The following is an 18,698-nucleotide window of genomic DNA, read 5'->3' on the forward strand; positions in this document are numbered from 1 at the left end:
TGACTTTGCTCCTCCTTTGCCTTCCACCATGAGTGTGAGGCCTCCCCAGCCACGTGGAACTGTGAGTCCATTAAACTTCTTTCCTTCATAAATTACCCAGCCTTGGGTATGTCTTCATTAGCAGTGGGAGAACAGACTAATACCCCGCCTCTAAAAAATAAAAATGAAAGTTCAATCATGAGATGGTAGACTTCACAAAAGCAGACACTTTTGTCAGTCTTGATCACTGCAATATCTCCAGTGCCTAAAAGAGTGTCTGGTGCATAGTAGGCACTCAGGATATATTTGTTGAATGAAGAGACAAATGAATAAAATGGCAGGGCTACTTGTTGTCAAAGTCTCAATTGGTCACAGTCAGAACATTCTGCTCTGTACATAGATGAATATAAGAAATATTTGCCAACTACTATGTGATGTGCTCTGTGCCACGCACTGGAGGTATGATGGTGTAAACAAGACCTAAAGGTAGAGCTCAGTCTTACGGGTAAATCTGACAAATGAACAGGCAATTCTGGAGTCCCCTCTATAGCTTCTTGCTTGAGTTCTTTGATTGATGGGGAGCTCATTACCTCTCAAGGCAGCATACTCTGCGATTCTTATAAGAATATTCTTGGCCAGGTGTGGTGGCTCACACCCGTATTCCAAGCACTTTAGGAGGCTGAGGCAGGTGGATCACCTGAGTTCAGGAGTTTGAGACCAGCCTAGCCGAAATGGCAAAACCTCGTCTCTACTAAAAATACAAAAAAAGTAGCCAGGCATGGTGGCACGTGCCTGCAGTCCCAGCTTCTCAGGAGGCTGAGGCAGGACAATTGCTTGAACCAGGAGGCAGAGATTGCAGTGAGCTGAGATTGCACCACTGCATTCCAGCCTGGGTGACAGAATGAGATTCTGTCTCAAAAAAAAAAAAAAAAAAAAAAATTATCTTTACTAGGGACACCCACAACCACCAGGGGCCTGGGTGCAGTCACCTGACCTTAGAGGCCTTGTCATCCCAAAGCCTCACTCTGTGCCCAGGCACCTGCCCCATGCTTAGCTCGGGAGGCCCCCATGGCTAACAGCCCAACCAGCTGCCTGCTCCCTTCTCATCTCTGCTTGACAAGCCAGGCTGGCTGAATCACAGGCTCAGCTTCTCTCAACCCACGTGGGGTCTGGGTCTATGCCAGGGGGATGAGCCGCCTGCCAGAGTGCCCGCAAGACAGACCAAAAAGAGCCCATGAGCTTCACTGAGGATCAGACCTAAGAACATTCTGGAATCCCATGCTCCAGCTTGGAGCTCCCAGAGGGCCAGATGGCAGCAGACGGGTATGTAATTCTACCAGTGAGAAAATCAGAGCATCCAATGTGTTGGGGATAACCTGTTTTGCCTGAGAATAGTAATATAATAATTATTATTGCTGTATGTTGTCATGGTTAATTATTGCTATTTATTGTCATGGTTAATTCTTAAAGCGGACAGCTTTGCCTGTTTTAGTCACTGCTATATCCCCAGTGACTAGAACAGGACCTGGTACATAGTAGGTGCTCAGTGAGTTCTTTGGAATAAGTACATAAACAACAACAATAATAGCTACTTCTGTTTGTCGAGCGCGTAACACGAGGAATGACATATTTACTTTTGTGGGATTTTTACATTTGTCTGTCTCCACCACAAAGGCACGGATGACCGACTTTGTTTTTTCTTTCATTTTTTGAGACAGAGTTTCACTCTTGTTGCCCAGGCTGGAGTGCAACGGCATGTTCTCGGCTCACAGCAACCTCCACCTCTGGGGTTCAGGTGATTCTCCTACCTCAGCCTCCCGAATAGCTGGGATTACAGGCATCTGCCACTGCACCCGGCTAATTTTTTTGTATTTTTAGTAGAGACGGGGTTTCACCATGTTGGCCAGGCTGGTCTCAAACCTGAGGTGATCTGCTGGCCTTGACCCCATAAAGTGCTGGGATTACAGATGTGAGCCACTGCACCCAGCCAACTGGCTTTGTTTTTACAAGAATATTGTTCCTGTAAAAATTATATCCCCAGCACAGTGACCCATGTCTAGTAGGTGCTTGATAAATGTTGTTGAATTAAGAGGCAGGTGCTGAGTATCATCTCATTTATCTTCACGCAGCCCAGTCAGGGCGGGAGCACCTGGGAGCACGTTTTTAGAAAGGAGAGATTGAGACTAGAGAGTAAAATGGTTTCTGAAGGTCACGCACTTTGTGAGACTCAGATTGGAGCCAGAATCTGAACCTGTGTGCTTGTGGAAGCTGTGAGCTCCTTGCTGCTGGGTCCCACTCTCCAGCAGTAAAGAGAAAGAACAGGGTTGGGGGCCTTTGGGAAGGGATCCCAGGGCAGTGTGGGGCTACTTCGGTACTTCCTCATCCTTCCCTGTGAACCCAAGTCACAAAACTTTTTCCATGTGGTGTCCTATTTGGGGTTCATAGCAGCTGCAGCAAAGCCCAGAGAAGTGGAGTAACTTGCTCAAGGTCACACAGCACAGGTCTTCTGACTCTATGTCCAGTGCTCTTTCTCCTAAACCCCAAACTGTGGCTCAAACCTGGAGCCTAATATAAGCAGGAACACCTGTAGGTCAGGGAGGAACGCTTGTATTTCAGCAGTGGGCTTTATTTTCTCTGGCAACCTGACCCAACCCACCTAGTGGCAAATCCACGTTCCATACTTTGCTGTGTGACTTTGAGAACTGGCTTCTCCTCTCTGAGCCTCAATTTCCTCATCTCAAAACTGGGGATGATATTATCTACTTTGCAGGTGGTGATGAAAATCCCTGACTCCACGTCAGATAGAGCTGGATGTGCATTCTGGCTCTTCTGCTGTGTGACCCTGGGGAAGAAGCTTAGCTTCTCTGTGTCTCTGTTTCTTCATCTTGCAAAGTGGGCTAATAAATACGCAGCTTTTGGGGGCACATGAGATTTAAAAGGGGACAGTGTGGGCACCACTGCCCAGCCTGGCACATAGTAAGTGTCCAATAACAGATAGTTCACAGGATCCTTTGTGACTGCCATGGGTGGCCTCACTCAGGATCCGGCAGGCACAGCCTGGTCCCTGCAGACCCAGCACTCTCACTCCTGGCTGCCCCCAGCCAGCTGAGGGGAAACCTGAGCCACCCTCCTCCTGGGCAGACGCTGCCACTGCCGCTGCCACCTCTAAACGTAAGAAAGGTCAGAGCCTGGGGAAGCCAGGGCCGTGCCATGGAGGCAGCCGGCAGGAGAGGAAGGGAGGGGTGGCCGGCGACGGCCTGACTGCCCTCGTCTCTCCTGGGGAGGCCTGAACTGGCCTGGTCTGGGTGCAACCCCCCTGCCCAAGGCTTGGCCTCCCAACCGGCAGAGCCGCCTCCCAGCCTGCCCCTGGGGAGGGGCCACCTGGTGTCAATTAAACCCCAGTCACGCTGGGCCTGCACCACGCCAGGCGGCTGATTAGTGCCGCTGGCCTCTCCAGATGGGGAGCACAGCCTGAGAGGGGGCGACCACCACCATGCCAGGGTGAGGCCTTGCCAGAGCTGGTGAGTACCCAGGCGGGGGCTCAGCTCCCCAGGCAGGAGGACCTGGTGTGCCCGGGCTGGGCGTCGTGGGGTGGGGGCTTACTGTGGGGCTCATTTTCCTGCGGCGTTTCAGGGCCTCACAGCATCCCTGACCCCTGCCACTGCAGCCTTACATGAAGGGTACCCAAGGGGACCACAGGCCAGCCCCGTGTCCTTCCCCTCAGGTCATGCAGCCGCTGGGGCACCCACAGACAGTGTCAGGAGACCTGTTGGGTGAATGAGGGAGCAGTCGGCACAGATGAGGCTTTCGGGTTTCTACTCTGCCCTCATCACCCCCAACAGAGCCAGTTCTCCCTGCTGGCCTGTCTGGGACTCTAAGGCCTGGTCCCTCCAACCTGCCAGCCCCAGAGCTCATGCTATGGGTGGCACCATTGCTCGGCTGGCACGAGACCCCTGCGGGAAGCGGGCGTGGAGAAGCTGCTGTACTGAAGGCTCAGGGGGAGGCCATGATCTTCAGAGTGCCACATGTCCTGGGGCACTGCTGAGGCCCAAGGAGGGCCCTGGCCACAATCCACAGATGCTTTTAGAGACACCAGTCTGGTCTGCACACCAGGCCACTCTGCAAAGAGCCATCTCCTGGTTCCCAGTGGGGAGTTGATCCCAGCAGGGACATAGGAGGAGGTGGCTGCCTGCCCATGGGACAGATGTGGGCGGGAGGGACAGAGAAGGAAAACTCGCTGGTGCCTCCAGGAAGTGAGGGGACACATAACTCGTCCTTGAGCCTGCACTTGCTGTAAATGCTGAGCCCCAGCTCCTGGCTGGGAGAGGTTCCGTTATCCATGAGAGGGTCCCCCATGGTGACAGACAGTGTTATTGCTGGGTGGTACCACCCGGTGGTCTGTGGCCACTGCCTGCTTGGGGCAGAGGCAAAGTGTGTTTGAGACAGGATGGCAGGGCCTGGCCTGGGGAGATGGGACATAGCTGAATGTACGTCGTCCACATGCACGTGCTGTCTGGGGTGCGTTTACCCATGCATGTCCCTGTAGCCCATTCTGTCCAGCAGGGCATAGTGCCTGCTCTGTGTGTGTGTGTGTGGGGAGGGTGTGATTGCATTTGATGCCAGAGCCATGCAGAGGAGGGCTCCATGACAGTGTCACAAAGTCACTGCAGATGGCTCCTTCCAGTTCAGTCTATCTGGGGTGTGAGCGTTTCTCTAGAGCAGCATCCGAGAGCTTCCCGGAGAGCCGGCTAGACACTCTCCAATTGTGTATCTTGGGGAGCTTCACTTGCTTTGTCTCCCAGGTTCCTTCCCCAGCTGGCTAAGGCCAAGCCAGGCTGGTGGCTGGACCCAAGGACTGTTGAGTATGAGACAAGAGGAAAGGGATGGGGGCACCTCAACTGAAGCTCAGCTGTTTCCTGGGAAATACTGTATCTAGTTCATTTCTGCTGTAAATATTCATCAGAGGCCTCTGTGCTAGGGCCTGGGCTCAATGGTGAGGATCTGATCACAAACCTAGAATGCATCCATTCATTCCAAAAATGTTTATCAAGAAACATCTAATGCTAGATGCTGAAATGACATGGTAGATCTCAAATCCATTTATTCCTGTATTCCTTCCTTCACTCCACGGCATTTATTGAAGATCCACTATAAGTGAGCCCTGTATTAGCTCTGATAGGTCTGCGATATGGAAACCATGACCCCTTCCCATTTTCTCAGCTGTCTTTGCACACTACGCCTGGATCTAGTGGAAATCTACATACCTAAGAAACAGCAGGACATGGGACTGTTTTTGTAGCAAAGGGTGAGGTCCCACTTGGCAATATCACGCAGAATGTCTCCTGTCCACCCCGAATTAGTGGCTTTTATGAGAGGCCTGGGATTATGACTGTCAGATACCTGCTTAGGCCTCTGGGAAATAACCACACCAGAGCAAATGAGCTTCAGACACCCATGGCTTAACTTCCTTTCCCAAAGGAAAGTATGATAATTTTGATAATTAATTACTAGGCATGCCCAAGGCACTTGCTTGGGTAATTTAACAAATACTAGAAGGTACCATTTACTATGCCATGAGCCAGGCGCTGTGTTTAGCACGTGAGATGATTCATCATTTTTGTTTTGTGGTTTTTTTCTTCTGTTTTTTTTTTTGTTGTTGTTGTTGTTTTGAGACAGGTTCTTGCACTGTTGCCCAGGCTGGAGTTCAGTGGTGCAATCACGGCTCTCTATAGCCTCAACATGCCAGCCTCAAGTGATCCTCCCACCTCAGCCTCCCAAGTAGCTGGGATTACAGGTGCACGGCACTATGCCCAGCTAATTTTTGTATTTTTTGTAGAGATGGGGTTTCGCCATGTTGCCCAGGCTGGTCTCTAACTCCTAGGCGCAAGTGATTGTCCTGCATTGTCCTCCCAAAGTGCGGGGATTACAGCTGTGAGCCACTGCACTGGCCTGAGAGATGATTAATCTTATTGAACTCTTGCCCAGTGCTCAGATACTAGTTCTATTACTTTCCCGTCTTACAAGCTACAGACACGGAGGCTAGGAGGGGCGAAATAACTTGCCCAAGGTCTTTGTGACTCCAAAGCGCACACTTTCAACCTCTAGGCCACAGCTTTCCTTGAGGAGTTCCAGTTTAGACAGGACAGAAGCAATTTTCTACAAAATTTGGATGAGGCAGTGTGAGGGAGGGTGTGTTCCCGGTCAAGGGAGTGGGTGGGGCAGAAGGAAAGCACAACACACCAAAGGGCTTCTCAGTCTTTGCAGGTGCAGGGCACTTTCGTCTAAACAAAATCTTGTGGAAATTGATCAAAGCAGAGTATTGCAAGTTGAGCTATGATGGTGGTCTCACCAACTCCCTCGGCTCAGGCTCCCTCTCACCCCCTGTATGTGGCTGAATTCCTAAGGTGTACAGGCAGCTGACAAAGCATTTTGCTATGGAGTCAAGGCCAGCTGGGGTGAACATGGCAGGTGAGGATACCTGGCAGGTAAGGAGAGAATGGCCTTGAAGATTTAGAGAAGATCTGGGTATGAATTGAGAAACGCAGATGTCTAAGTTAGGGGAAGATGAAACATTTATTTATTCATTCAACAAACATTCTCTATGCTCCTGCTATGTGCCAGGCACTGGTCTAGGATCTCCTGATGAAATGGTAGGCATAGAAAACAAAAGGGGGCTGGTTTTTTGTATGCCTGTGTCCATCAGTCACTGACTTAGGCTGTTCCCAGTTGGGGAGGTGGGGATGGGGGGTGTCGTCATCTCCCAGCAAGCCAGCTTCCCTACCTAAGGCAATTCCCAGCTGCGTCATTGCCCTGGCCTGGCAAAGACACCATGATCGTCTGCCCCACTGCCCCTGAGTAATTCCCTCAGTGGGGGAGACAGGTGACGGGACAGATGGGGATAGCAAGGAAGGTGCATTGCTTGGATGGGGAAGCCCAGAAGGGGGTGCCAGACCCAGTGTGGGAAGTTGAGGAAACTTGGCCAGGAAGAGCTGAGGCCCTGAGTTCAAATCCCAGCACCACCACTTGCCCATTGCTGACCCTGAGCCAGTGACTTTGCTCTTAGAGGCTCTGTTTCCCTAAGTGTAGGATGTGGCAGCCACCAGGGCCTTCCTTCCAGATGGTTGGGGGGACTTGTGTGTAACTCGCATAGCCCAGTTCCTTCACGTAGTAGTTATGGGGGCAATGAAGATGGTGGTGTTGGTGTGGGGGTATTGGGGCTGGGTTGGATCACAGAAGGCCTGGGTTCCCAGTGAAGCTAGGTCCCTTCCCACCAGACTCCAGAGGAACCCGGGAGGCCCTGAGAGGTGAGTCAGAAATGGCTGCTGGAGGAAGGTCTCGAATGTTACCAGAACTTGGGGTCATTTGGGAGGAGGCAAGGATGGGATGTATGTGGGGAGGAGGACCTGGCTCAGGAGGGGCCCAGGGCTGAGCCGAGAGCTGAGGACGGAGGGAAGCCTTGGAATTGACTGAGCAGGGCACCCCCATATCCTCTCCCTGCACCTCACACCCAGAACTGTGAGCCCTGGCTTAGGTAGACCACCTCCTTCTCCACACCCTCATTCCATCTCATTCAGCAAATATTTCTTGATCGCTGGGCTCTGAGGATGCACATGTGAATAAGACAGACAGGGCCCCTTTGCTTGGGGAGCTCAAAGTTCATGATTGGGGGATACCAAAGACAGGGAAGAAAGAGAGACATCACCCAGGGGTCAGGAGAATGACAGCATATAGTTGTCCATTGAAACTTGGATCTGTGTGGTCATTGGCAGCCCAGAAGGAGCAGTTTCTGGGCGTCTGTGGGGCAGAGACCTGGTAGCAGAGTGAGCATACATTCTGTTCGCCACCACAACTTGCCTGGGAAAGCAGGGATGCTGAACCCCTCAAAGTGGCTGTCAAATTTGAAGGACACGATGTGTGTGAGGCTCTGTGGGGGGTGAATGTGTGGATGTCAGGAGTGTGAGTGTGTGTGCATATGTGTGAGAGGTGTGTGTGTGAGAGATTGTGCGCATATGTGTGAGGGTATGTGTGAGAGAACACATGGGAGGGTGTGTGGGATGTCTGTGTAGGAGAGTTTGTGTGCATGTGAGGGATTGCTGGGGAATGTGTGTGAGGGGTGGGTGTGTGTGTGTGTGTGTGCAGGTGTGCCTGTGTGAGGCATGTGCATGCAATGATGTGTTTAAGGTGTGTGGGGAGGCTATGTTGAGTGTGTACATATGAGCATGTGTGTGTAGTGTTTGAGGTTGTGTGTGTGAGGGCTGTGTATGTGCAAATATGTGTTTAAGGGTGTGTGAGAAGCTATGTTGAGAGTGTGCATGTGAGGGGGTGTATGTATAGGGAGTATGTATGAGGGTGTGTGTGTGTGAGGGTTATGTGCATGCAAAGATGTATTTAGGGTGTGTGTGAAAGTGTGCATGTGAGGGTATATGTGTATGGAGCATGTGTGAAGATGTTTGTGTGAGAAGTTGGGGGTGTCTGTGTGAGGATGTGTGTATTTAATGGTGTGTCTATGGGTGTGGAAGGGTGTGTATAATGAGTCTACATGCGTGTGAGAGGGTATGGCTGTGTGAGATGTGTGAGAATGCATGTGAGAGGCGTGTGCTTGTGTGACTGAGAGAGTGTAAATCTGTGAGTGTGACACACATCTATGTATTTTCACCACTTATGGATTCTTAGAGCTAGGAGAGTCCAGAAGCTCACCGCACCTTCGACTACCCACGCCACCCAGCCATCCCACATGTAGCACCCTCTAGCTGCATTTTCCCATTCATTATTTCCTGAGACCCTCAGCAGCCCTATGAAGATGGCTCCATCCCATTGACAGATGTAGAAACTGAGGCCCAGTTTCTACAGGAGCTTAGAAGGAGATGGTGTCGGTGTCTCTGAGTCACAGAGAATTGGTCTTTGGCCAGATAACAGCTCTGTTCGTTACTCTATTTCTTCTAACTTGAGTGCTTACGTACAAAACAAGATGCCTGTTCAGAGCCCACTCACAGTCATTGTATTCTTTCTTTCCTCCTTTACTTCTATTACTTTCCAGTATTCTTTTTTTATCCTGTTCCTCCCCTGGGTTCTACTTCCCTTCCACTTCATTAGAAATAAATGAGACTGTAACTTTAACACATCCCCTGCCTCCCTCTGCCAAATGCATTTTAAAGAATCACTTTTCAATTAAGAGGAAAATTCTTACAAGAAGGCTTAAATCAAAGTAAAGTTCATCATTAAAAAACAAACAAACAGGAAAAAAAATGGGTTCACAATGCCCACCATGACTCCTCCAGAACAATGAATCATAAAGAGCCATTGAATACTTGCAAGGAAAAACAAAATATCTTAAATAAAGGCCAAATATTTTCATAGAATCAAACCCCAAACCAGAGAAAACAAATTCAATCTTCAGGAAGCTGGTAGTGCTGTTGGCCAGTAATAGCCACCGATTTGGGAAACCAGATGTATTCTTCTACCCCCTTTGCTCCTGTATTCTGAGCTCATGCCCCAAACCAACTTTCCTTTTCATCATGGGCACTACTATACATATACCTAGTCCTCCAGGTGCCCCTATGAGTATATAGGTGGTGACTATATTAAATTCTGATCCCACCAAGCAAAAATCTCCCAGTTGCTGACTCATTCCTGACAAAGAAGTTAGGTATGGATAGACTTGAGCCTTTGAGGAACTCTTGTGGCCATTAAAATCTGTGGAGAGCGTCTGAAAGATTTAGGTCACTCCTTCCAACCCTTCACACACACACACATCATCATCATCATCATCATCATCATCATCCAACCACCCATGCATCCATCCAACCACCCATGCATCCACACATGCATCCATTCTCGCACACATGCCAACTGTTCACCTACCCATGCATCCATCCATCCATTTATGCATGTAACCATCCATCCATCTATGTATCTATCCATCCATCCATCTATGCATCCATCCATGCATCCATCCATCTACCCATAGATGCATGCCAACCATCCATCCATGCATGCATCCATCTATACATCCAGCCATCCAATCATCTAACCACCCATGCATCCATCCATCCACCCATCCAGCCATCCAACCATCTATCCACCTATGCATCCATCTAGCCATCCATCTATGCATCCATGCATTCATCCATCCACCCATGCATGCATGCCAACCATACATACATATATACATTCATCTATCCATCCATCTGGCTAACCTTCCATGCATGCCATCCATCCATCCATCCATTTATCTACCCATCCTATTAGTCATTTGTCTGTCATCCATGTACCTAGTCGTTCATCTGTCTATCCACCCACCTGTTCATCTACTCATCCATCCATTTGCAATAGTTTATCAGTCATCACTCATCCATTCACCATTAATTTATCCATTTATCAGTTTATCAGTCTATCCATTCATCTGTCTCTGATTGGGGTCCCCAAGAGCACTCCCAAGCTTGATGATTCTCTAAGAGGACTCAGGACTCAGCATACAGTTATACTCATGAATTTATTCCAATGCAAGATACAAAGAAAAATCTGCAAAGGGAAAAGATGCATGGGGTAAAGTCCAGAGAAACCAAGAGCCAGCTTTCAAGAACCCTCTCCAAGTGGAGTCACACAGAGCACACTAATTCCTGGAGCAAGAAGCTGTGACAACACGTGTGAAATGTTTTCTGCCAGGGAAGCTCATTACAGATTCTGCGCCTAAGGGTTTTTATGGGGGCGGGCCATGTAGGCATACTCTACCTAAAATGTACCCAAACTCCAGACTCCCAGTAGAAAAACGGATGATTAATTTAAACCACAGTGAGCCACTCTTATCAATTCTAGGAACTTTGGAAACCCTCCCAAAATCTGACTTCCCAGTTGAGAGCCAAGGGTCAGCCTTGCAAGGAGGGTTCTCAGGAGAGTTGTCTCAAGCTTGCTATATTAAAGGTTTCCTTCACTCCATCCTTAATCCATCTTCCCACCCTCTCATGCATTTATCCATCACCCATTCATGTATCCATCCATCCATTGTTCTGTCCATCCGTCTGTCTACCTATCCATCATCTACTCATTTATTTCACCCAACATGCACTGAACATTTACTCTCATCCTGCCTTACTGGACTCTGAGACTGCAGAAATGGATGTGATATGCCCCACCCACTCCCACCAAGTTCCTCACATTCTGAGTGCCTTTAAAAGAGCATCTCATTCCATCTCCTCCTCCATAGAGGGAGTAAGATACATGGCAGAGAAGGGCCCTCCTGAGGTACATGTCTCTGGGATGAACCAAGGGTCAATGCTGGGCTGCAGGCCTCAGCGAGCCCAGTATGGTCTGAGCTGAGCACAACCCAGCCATGGGCACCCTTCACTCTGAGCAGCCATGCCCCTCACCCCTGTCCTCCCTCTTTTTCCTATGGGGCTGCAAGACGACCATTCTAGCATCTCTGCTGGGACCTCAGCTGCCACCAAGGCAGCCTCAGGGAGTCTGTATGAGCTGAACCCAGTTGAGACCAGAGGCTGGGAGGAAAATGTATAGGAACTGTGTGTGTCTGAGTTAGCTCTGAAGAAAGAACAGACAGGGAAGGCAATAGAGTTACTCTTTTCTCTCTCTGTCTTTCCCTCCTCTGCCACCTCTCTGAGCATCTCTCCAACTCTGCTCATCACTGTCACTCTAGCAATAATAATGGCAGCCCCTCAGGTCACTGTCACTTCCACCTTCCATATCCCTGACCTCCTTGATCCTGCCTCCTGCTCCACGAAGTGAGCAGGGCTGGAATGATCCTTTATTCTATTCAACATATCAGAACTAGAGGCTCAGAGAGGCTAGGTGGCTTGTCCAGGGATACACAGAGCTGGGCCCTACCCTTAAGTCTCTGTATTCCCTAATCCAGAATGTTCTTTCCCACAACATAATAGAGCCTCCCAAAACTCATTCCAGGCACTTCTCTACTTTGGATAACACAGTTACCTTCATTTTTTCTTCTATTCTCATGATCACAATGTAAGATATGGAGACAGGAACATCAGGAGAGGGGGTTTTATGCCAGCATATGTGACATCTCTTTCCACAGTCTCTTGAAGAGGCAACCATGCTCATATTAATAATGGCTATCATTAGCAGGCACCGATCAAGGTTATAGGTGCTAGTTTGAGCACTCAGCACACCCTATCCTTACCTGTAGGTGAAATACTGCACAGACGACTCAGAGAATGTTGTATCTACTCACTGTCCTCCAACCTGCCAGAATACAGGGGCCAGGTGAAGCACATGAAGCATTAACTGCAAATGGGCAAGAATTTGATCAGTGGATGTAATCTGCAAAGTGGCAGGTGGGTCAGCATCTTTCAAACATGGGATGCTTTTTAAAATGTCTTCAAATTTTGTAAATTTTTTTGAGACAGGGTCTTGCTCTGTCACCCAGGCTGGAGTGCAGTGGCATGATCATGGCTCATTGCAGCCTCAGCCTCCCTGGGCATAGGTGATCCTCCCACCTCAGCCTCCCCAGTAGCTGAGACTATAGGCATGCTCCACCATGCCTGGCAAATTTTTAAATTTTTTCTACAGACAGAGATTCCCCATGTTGCCCAAGCTGGTCCTAAACTACTGGGCTCAAACAATCTACCTGCCTCAGCTTCCGAAAGGACTGGGATTATAGGTGTGAGCTACCATATGGCCTCTGGCCATTTTTGTTTTGTTTTCTGTTTGTTTGTTTTTTAATTGACACAGGGTCTTGCTTGGTCACCCAGCCTGGAGTGCAGTGGCATGATCACAGCTCACTGCAACCTCAATCTCCCAGCCTCAAGCCATCCTAACACCTCAGCTTCCCAAGAAGCTGGGACTACAGGCACACATCACCATGCCCAGCTGACATGGGATGCTTTTAAAGGATACCTATTCTCACAGACACCTCATCTTTACCAATGTTGCCATAAAATATTTCTATTGTATTTTTTAAATGTATGCTGGCATAAAAGCAGATATAAGTTCTTCACTTTCATCTACTGCTATAAAACCAAAACAAATCTGCAAATTAAATATGATCACAATTACAAAACCAATAAAATTCAAATTCAAAACATGTCTGTGGTGGGCAAAGTGATGTTTTGCTGAGACAAAACTGCCACTCGCAATGTGAGTATTGGACACACTGCCCGGACAGTTCTTTTTTCAAGAGCTTAATCAACATGTATCATTTTAAAAATGTATTTATCCCGGAGAGTTCTTTTGATTTTCTCCTGCCTCTGGGAGGACCTGATTTTCTACCTTCCCCTTCTCAGACTTCTGTGAAACTTCTGATCATACAGCATGGCATTCCATCCTTGAACCTTCACGAGGCATGAAGAGGCTCATTTCTGTATCATGTCAGTGGTATTTTCTTGTCATTGTGCAGTAATTAAAGTGAGACAGTTCAGCACAGTTATCATTATAAACACAAATGCAGAAGAGACACCAGAATCACATGGCGATGCATGATGATAAGATAGTGATCGGTTACTTCAGGAAAGGTTGTTGGTAATATCCTACAACTGAAAGCAATTACAGCATGATCATAGTGTATTGTGGACCTCCAGGGGACCTCATGTTCAGACACATCTCGCATTCATGGGGAACATGGACTAGAATTGGGGAGCTGAATTAAGACATTATGATTGTATTTAGGCTTGATGCCAGGAGGGCTTCAATAGCTAAAATGGGAAGGAAGGGCCAGGTGTGGTGGCTTATGCCTGTAATCCCAGGACTTTGGGAGGCTGAGGCAGGAGGATCACTTGAATCCAGGAGTTTGAGACCAGGCTGGGCAACATGGTGAAACCCTGTCTTCACACAAAAAAACAAAATTTAGGAAAATTAGCTGGGTGTAGTGGCATGCGCCGGCACTCCCAACTATTCAGGAAGCTAAGGTGGGAGGATTGCTTGGGCCCCAGGAGGTCAAGGTTGCAGTGAGCCATGATCACACCGCTGCACTCTAGCCTGGGTGACAGTGAGAACCCGTCTCAAAAAAAGGAAGGAAAAATCTGAGCCATGTATTGTGGTAAAGAAAGACTAGGCAGTATTTGAGTTTTCATGGTGTTGCCCAGAGAACTGGCACGAAGTTCCTTGAGCTTCCCAGGCCCTGGGGTGCCTTCAGAGATGAGGAAGGAAATCAGTAGCAGCTAAGCAAGGGAGAAACTTCAGCTGGTTTTCCTAAGCATACTGAGATCCTGGGCTTGCTTCCCTCAGGAAACAAGGGATGAGCCCTTGTTTCCCTCTGTGCCCATGTGTACTCAATATTTATCACCCACTTACAAGTGAGAGCATGTGGTATTTGGTTAATGGCCTCCAGCTGCATCCATATTCCTGCAAAGGAGGTGATTTCATTCTTTTTTATGCCTGTGTAGTATTCCATGGTGTCTATGTACCACATTTTTTCTTTCCTTTTCTTTCTTTTTTTTTTTTTTTTTCTTTTCTTTTCTTTTAGACAGGGTTTCACTCTGTTGCCCAGGTTAGAGTACAGTGTGGCAATCTCAGCTCACTGCAACCTCTGCCTCCTGGACTCAAGCAATCCTCCTGCCTCAGTCTCCTGAGTAGCTGGGACCACAGGTCCTTGAGCCACCATGCCTAGCTAATTTTTGTAGAGATGGAGTTTCACCATGTTGCCCAGTCTGGTCTCGAAATGAGTTCAAGCGATCCTCCTGCCTTGGCCTCCCAAAGTGCTGGGATTACGGGCATGAGCCACTGCTCCGGGCCCAAACCACATTTTCTTTATCCAGTCTGCTGCTGGGCATCTATGTTGATTCCATATCTTCGCTATTTTGAAAACAAATAATGTTTTTAAATGCATAAAACATAACACATGGGATTGCAAAGGAAATAATTATACTGAAATACAGCTACCAAGTATTTATTTTACAGAAACCAATGTGATATATAACATGTGTGTTTCTTTTTATTTTTATTTATTTTTTTTTTTTGAGACAAAGTCTCACTCTGTCACCCAGGCTGGAGTGCAGTGGTGCGACCTCAGCTCACTGCAGCCTCCGCCTTCTGGGTTCAAGTGATTCTCCTGCCTCAGCCTCCCAAGTAGCTGGGACTACAGGTACCCACCACCACACTTGGCTTATTTTTGTGTTTTTAGTAGAGGTTGGGTTTCGCCATGTTGATCAGGCTGCTCTCGAACTCCTGACCTCAGATGATCTACCCGCCTTGGCCTCCCAAAGTGTTTAGATTACAGGTGGGAGCCACTACGCCCAGCCAACATGCGTGTTTCTTTATTAACACATTAACAAATAAGCTAGCTGTGAGCCTAATAGATTCTATAATTTTGAAGCAGTAATGAGCATAAACATTTCAAGATATTTGGAACAACTGTAAGGTGATATGAAAATATTTACAATTTCTTTTGTTTGATAAAGTCACAGGTAGACAATACTACTGTGGCTATTGGTCTGTATTCATAATGAAAGCAAATGCTACATTCCAGTTAGGGGTTAATGTAAAATAAAGATGTAATTATTTCCCGTCCAGGTTCACAGCTCTTCTGAATTGTATCCCTAGACCCCTTGCCACAAATTGAATGGTCTTGTCTGCCTCATACTACTGATTCCATTTAGTTAGACTTATTTCTATTTAAATGCTCAAAAAATTTTTTTGTTTTTGAGACAGAGTCTCTTTCTGTTGCCCAGGCTGGAGTGCAGTGGCATGAGATCTCAGCTTACTGCAACCTCCGCCTCCCGGGTTCAAGTGATTCTCCCACCTCAGCCTCCCAAGTAGCTGGGGCTACAGGCACCCACCACCACACTTGGCTAATTTTTGTATTTTTAACAGAGACAAGGTTTCACCATATTGGCTAGGCTGGTCTCGAACTCCTGACCTTGTGATCCTCCTGCCTTGGCCCCTCAAAGTGCTGGGATTACAGACGTGAGCTACTGCACCCGGCCTCAAAATTCTTTTTATCTAGCAACGTGCACAAGGTGAAAAAAAGAATCAAATGAGAGAAAAACCCATACAACAGGAAGCAGTTTTCCCCCCACTTCTTCCTACTTTTATTCTGTTTCCCAAGGCTACCATTCTTCAGTTTTCTAGTTGTTTCCTCTGTGGTTATCTCCAGATCTCTCAGCACCATGCTAAAGCATGGTATTTATTAATTCATAGAACTTAGACCTTATCTGCTGACATTTCTTGCCCTGTCCTCCCAAAATAGGTTTACCACTGTTTTTAGTTCTACCTTGGTTACCTTGGCAACTCTAACAAATGTCTTCATGATTTCATTTCTTATTTCATCCACTGCAGGTATTCTATTTTGACTGCACACTATTTCAGATGAGATGTTGGTGCTCTAACTTCCTTATTCCTCCCCTTTTCTCTGCATTTCAAGATAGTGACGACTGGCTGGGTGCAATGGCTTACACCTGAAATCCCAGCACTTTGGGAGGTCGAGGCGAGGATTGCTTGAGGTCAGGCATTTGAGGCCAGCTTGGGCAACATGGCGAAATCCCATGTCTACAAAAAATACAAAAAGAAATTAGCCAGGCATGGTGGTACATGCCTGTTGTCCCAGCTATTCAGGAGGCTGAGGCGGGAGGATCACTTGAGCCTGGAAGGTGAAGGTTACCGTGAGGTGAGATAGTGGTACTAAACTCCAGCCTAGATGACAGAGCCAGACCCTATCTAAAAAAAAAAAAAGTTGACAACTTTCTTTTGATGCGTAGATTCTGTGCAATATAATTATAAGATCCTGGAAAGCAGGGACCTGGTTTGATTTCTCTTACATCTCAACTGGATCTAGTGGCACATAGTAGGTGTGCAGTAAATCTGTGTCCTGTGCTCTGCCCCTTGCCTGTACTATATGCCCCCTGACTTGGCTGCCTATCTGGAAAATTAGTCCCCAGCCACCACTCTGGCCAGAGGAAGGAGTGGAGCTGATACGATGCATGCAAACCCATCCCCACTGACAGGAAAAAGCATAGTCATGGGGGCCATTATTGCCCACAGTTATGCACTATAGAAATTCGCCTGGTCTTGGGGGTCTGCATTTCCCATTAGAGCTTCAAGGAAGCTCCTTGAGGGAGAATATTAATGACTGTCTGAATCATTAGCTTCCCTCTCACCAACATCACTCGATTTTCAACCAGGCATAAAATGGTCCTGGAAAAGGAGACAGCAAGACCAGATGTCAGAAGGAGAAGGACTTTTGCTATCATTCCCAAGTTTCATGACTTGTTTCCCGGGTGCTGTTCCTGGTTCATAAAGAGAATCTATTTCCTATGGGAGAAATCTCCTGTGTGAGTGATCTTTCTAAAGCCTGCTCTCTTCACTCAAGCCTCTTTGATATCAATTCCAGGCTCCCCAGTCCCTTGGGATAAAGTCAAAATTCAAACTCAGCCCAAGGCCCATTGTGACCAGGCCCTGATCTCTAGCCAACCCTGTTCCTTCCAGCTTCACATCCTATAATCCAGCCAAATATAACCCCTAGCAATTCAACCAGATCAGTAGACATCCTCTTACCCTTTCTGTTCCTCTGCGTGGAAAGCTCTCCTCCCCAGCACCATCCCTACTTGTCTTTCCTAACTTGGCATAGACAGCACCTCTGCCAGTCTTCCCCGAGCCTCCTAGGTCCTGTGTCTTCACACAGCCTCTTGAACTCATCCCCATCACAATCCACATCATACTGAATTGAGATGATCTATTTACTCTATGGTCTCCCCGTCTAGGGTATAAATTCCTTGAAGGTGAAATTCATATGATATTCAACATTAGGTCATAAACAATGCCTAACACAGTTCCTGGAAGCTAGAAAGTGTTCAGTGAAGATGTTTGTGATGAGTGTAGGAGTGGATAAATATATCAGCAGATGGTGGATGGGGACGGTTGTTTGAATGCGTGGATAGATGGATGAGTGGATGAATGGATGGTTGGATAAAGAACTGGAAGGCTCAGATGGATACACAAATGGGTGAAAAGGTTACTGTTGGAAAGATGGAAGGCACATGTCCTTTGGTCCATGATAAAGTGGGCAAGTGCCATTGAAACACATGTTATGGAGAACAATTGGCCCTATTGCACATCGTCCTGAGGTTAAGTTCACACCCTAACTTTCCCCAGCAATCCAAGTAACCCATGGAGGATCTTTCACTCAAAAATGTCTCTGGGCTGGGCATAGTGGCTTATGTCTGTAATCCTAGCATTTTGGGAGACCCAGGAGGGTAGATCAATTGAGCCCAGGAGTTCCAAGTCACATGGGTAACATGCCCTCGAAATCTAGTCTCTATAAAATATACAAAAATTAGCCAGGTGTAGTGGCATGCACCTGTAATCCCAGCTACTCAGGGGGCTGAGGCTGGAGGATTGCTTGAGCCCAAAGGCTGAGGCTGTAGTGAGCTATGTTCATGCCACTGTACTCCAGCCTGGGTGACAGAGCAAGACCTTGCCTTAAAAAAAAAAAAAAAAAAAAAAAAAAAAAAAAAAAAAAAAGTCTCTGAACCTTCCTGGAACTCGTACTTTTGTAGAGTGGATTTGGAGCTCTGAATGTTACATGTATATTACCAATTGTGTAAGTGGGACTTTTTTTTTAAATTTCTTATTCGGCACGAACATTTCCTAAGGATATATTATGCTCCAGCAACTACAGCAGGTGCTAGAGATATGGAGATGAAATATCACTGCCTTCCAGGAGCTTAGAGTCTGGCGGAAGTGGTGGATGTAAACGTGCACTCAGCTAATAATAACACAATGACAATAGCTGAGATCATTGCTGCCATTTATTAAGT

The 18,698-nt window shown here is 47.6% G+C and overlaps 1 protein-coding gene across 3 annotated transcripts in view; it reads left to right on the top strand.

Moving 5' to 3' along the window:
* The first annotated feature begins 1,207 nt into the window (after positions 1-1,207).
* Positions 1,208-18,698, top strand: part of NOS1 (nitric oxide synthase 1) — a 224,970-nt gene continuing 207,479 nt past the window's right edge. For 2 of the 3 annotated variants that reach the window (XM_074402183.1, XM_074402185.1), the window contains exon 1: positions 1,208-1,302. The gene's annotated coding sequence lies outside the window, so the exon portion shown is untranslated. Of the gene's footprint in view, positions 1,303-2,352; positions 3,501-18,698 lie in introns of those variants that run through there. The other variant, XM_074402184.1, reaches the window with a different exon arrangement.

This window comes from Saimiri boliviensis, chromosome 7 (assembly GCF_048565385.1).
Source record: "Saimiri boliviensis isolate mSaiBol1 chromosome 7, mSaiBol1.pri, whole genome shotgun sequence".
NCBI lineage: Eukaryota > Metazoa > Chordata > Mammalia > Primates > Cebidae > Saimiri > Saimiri boliviensis.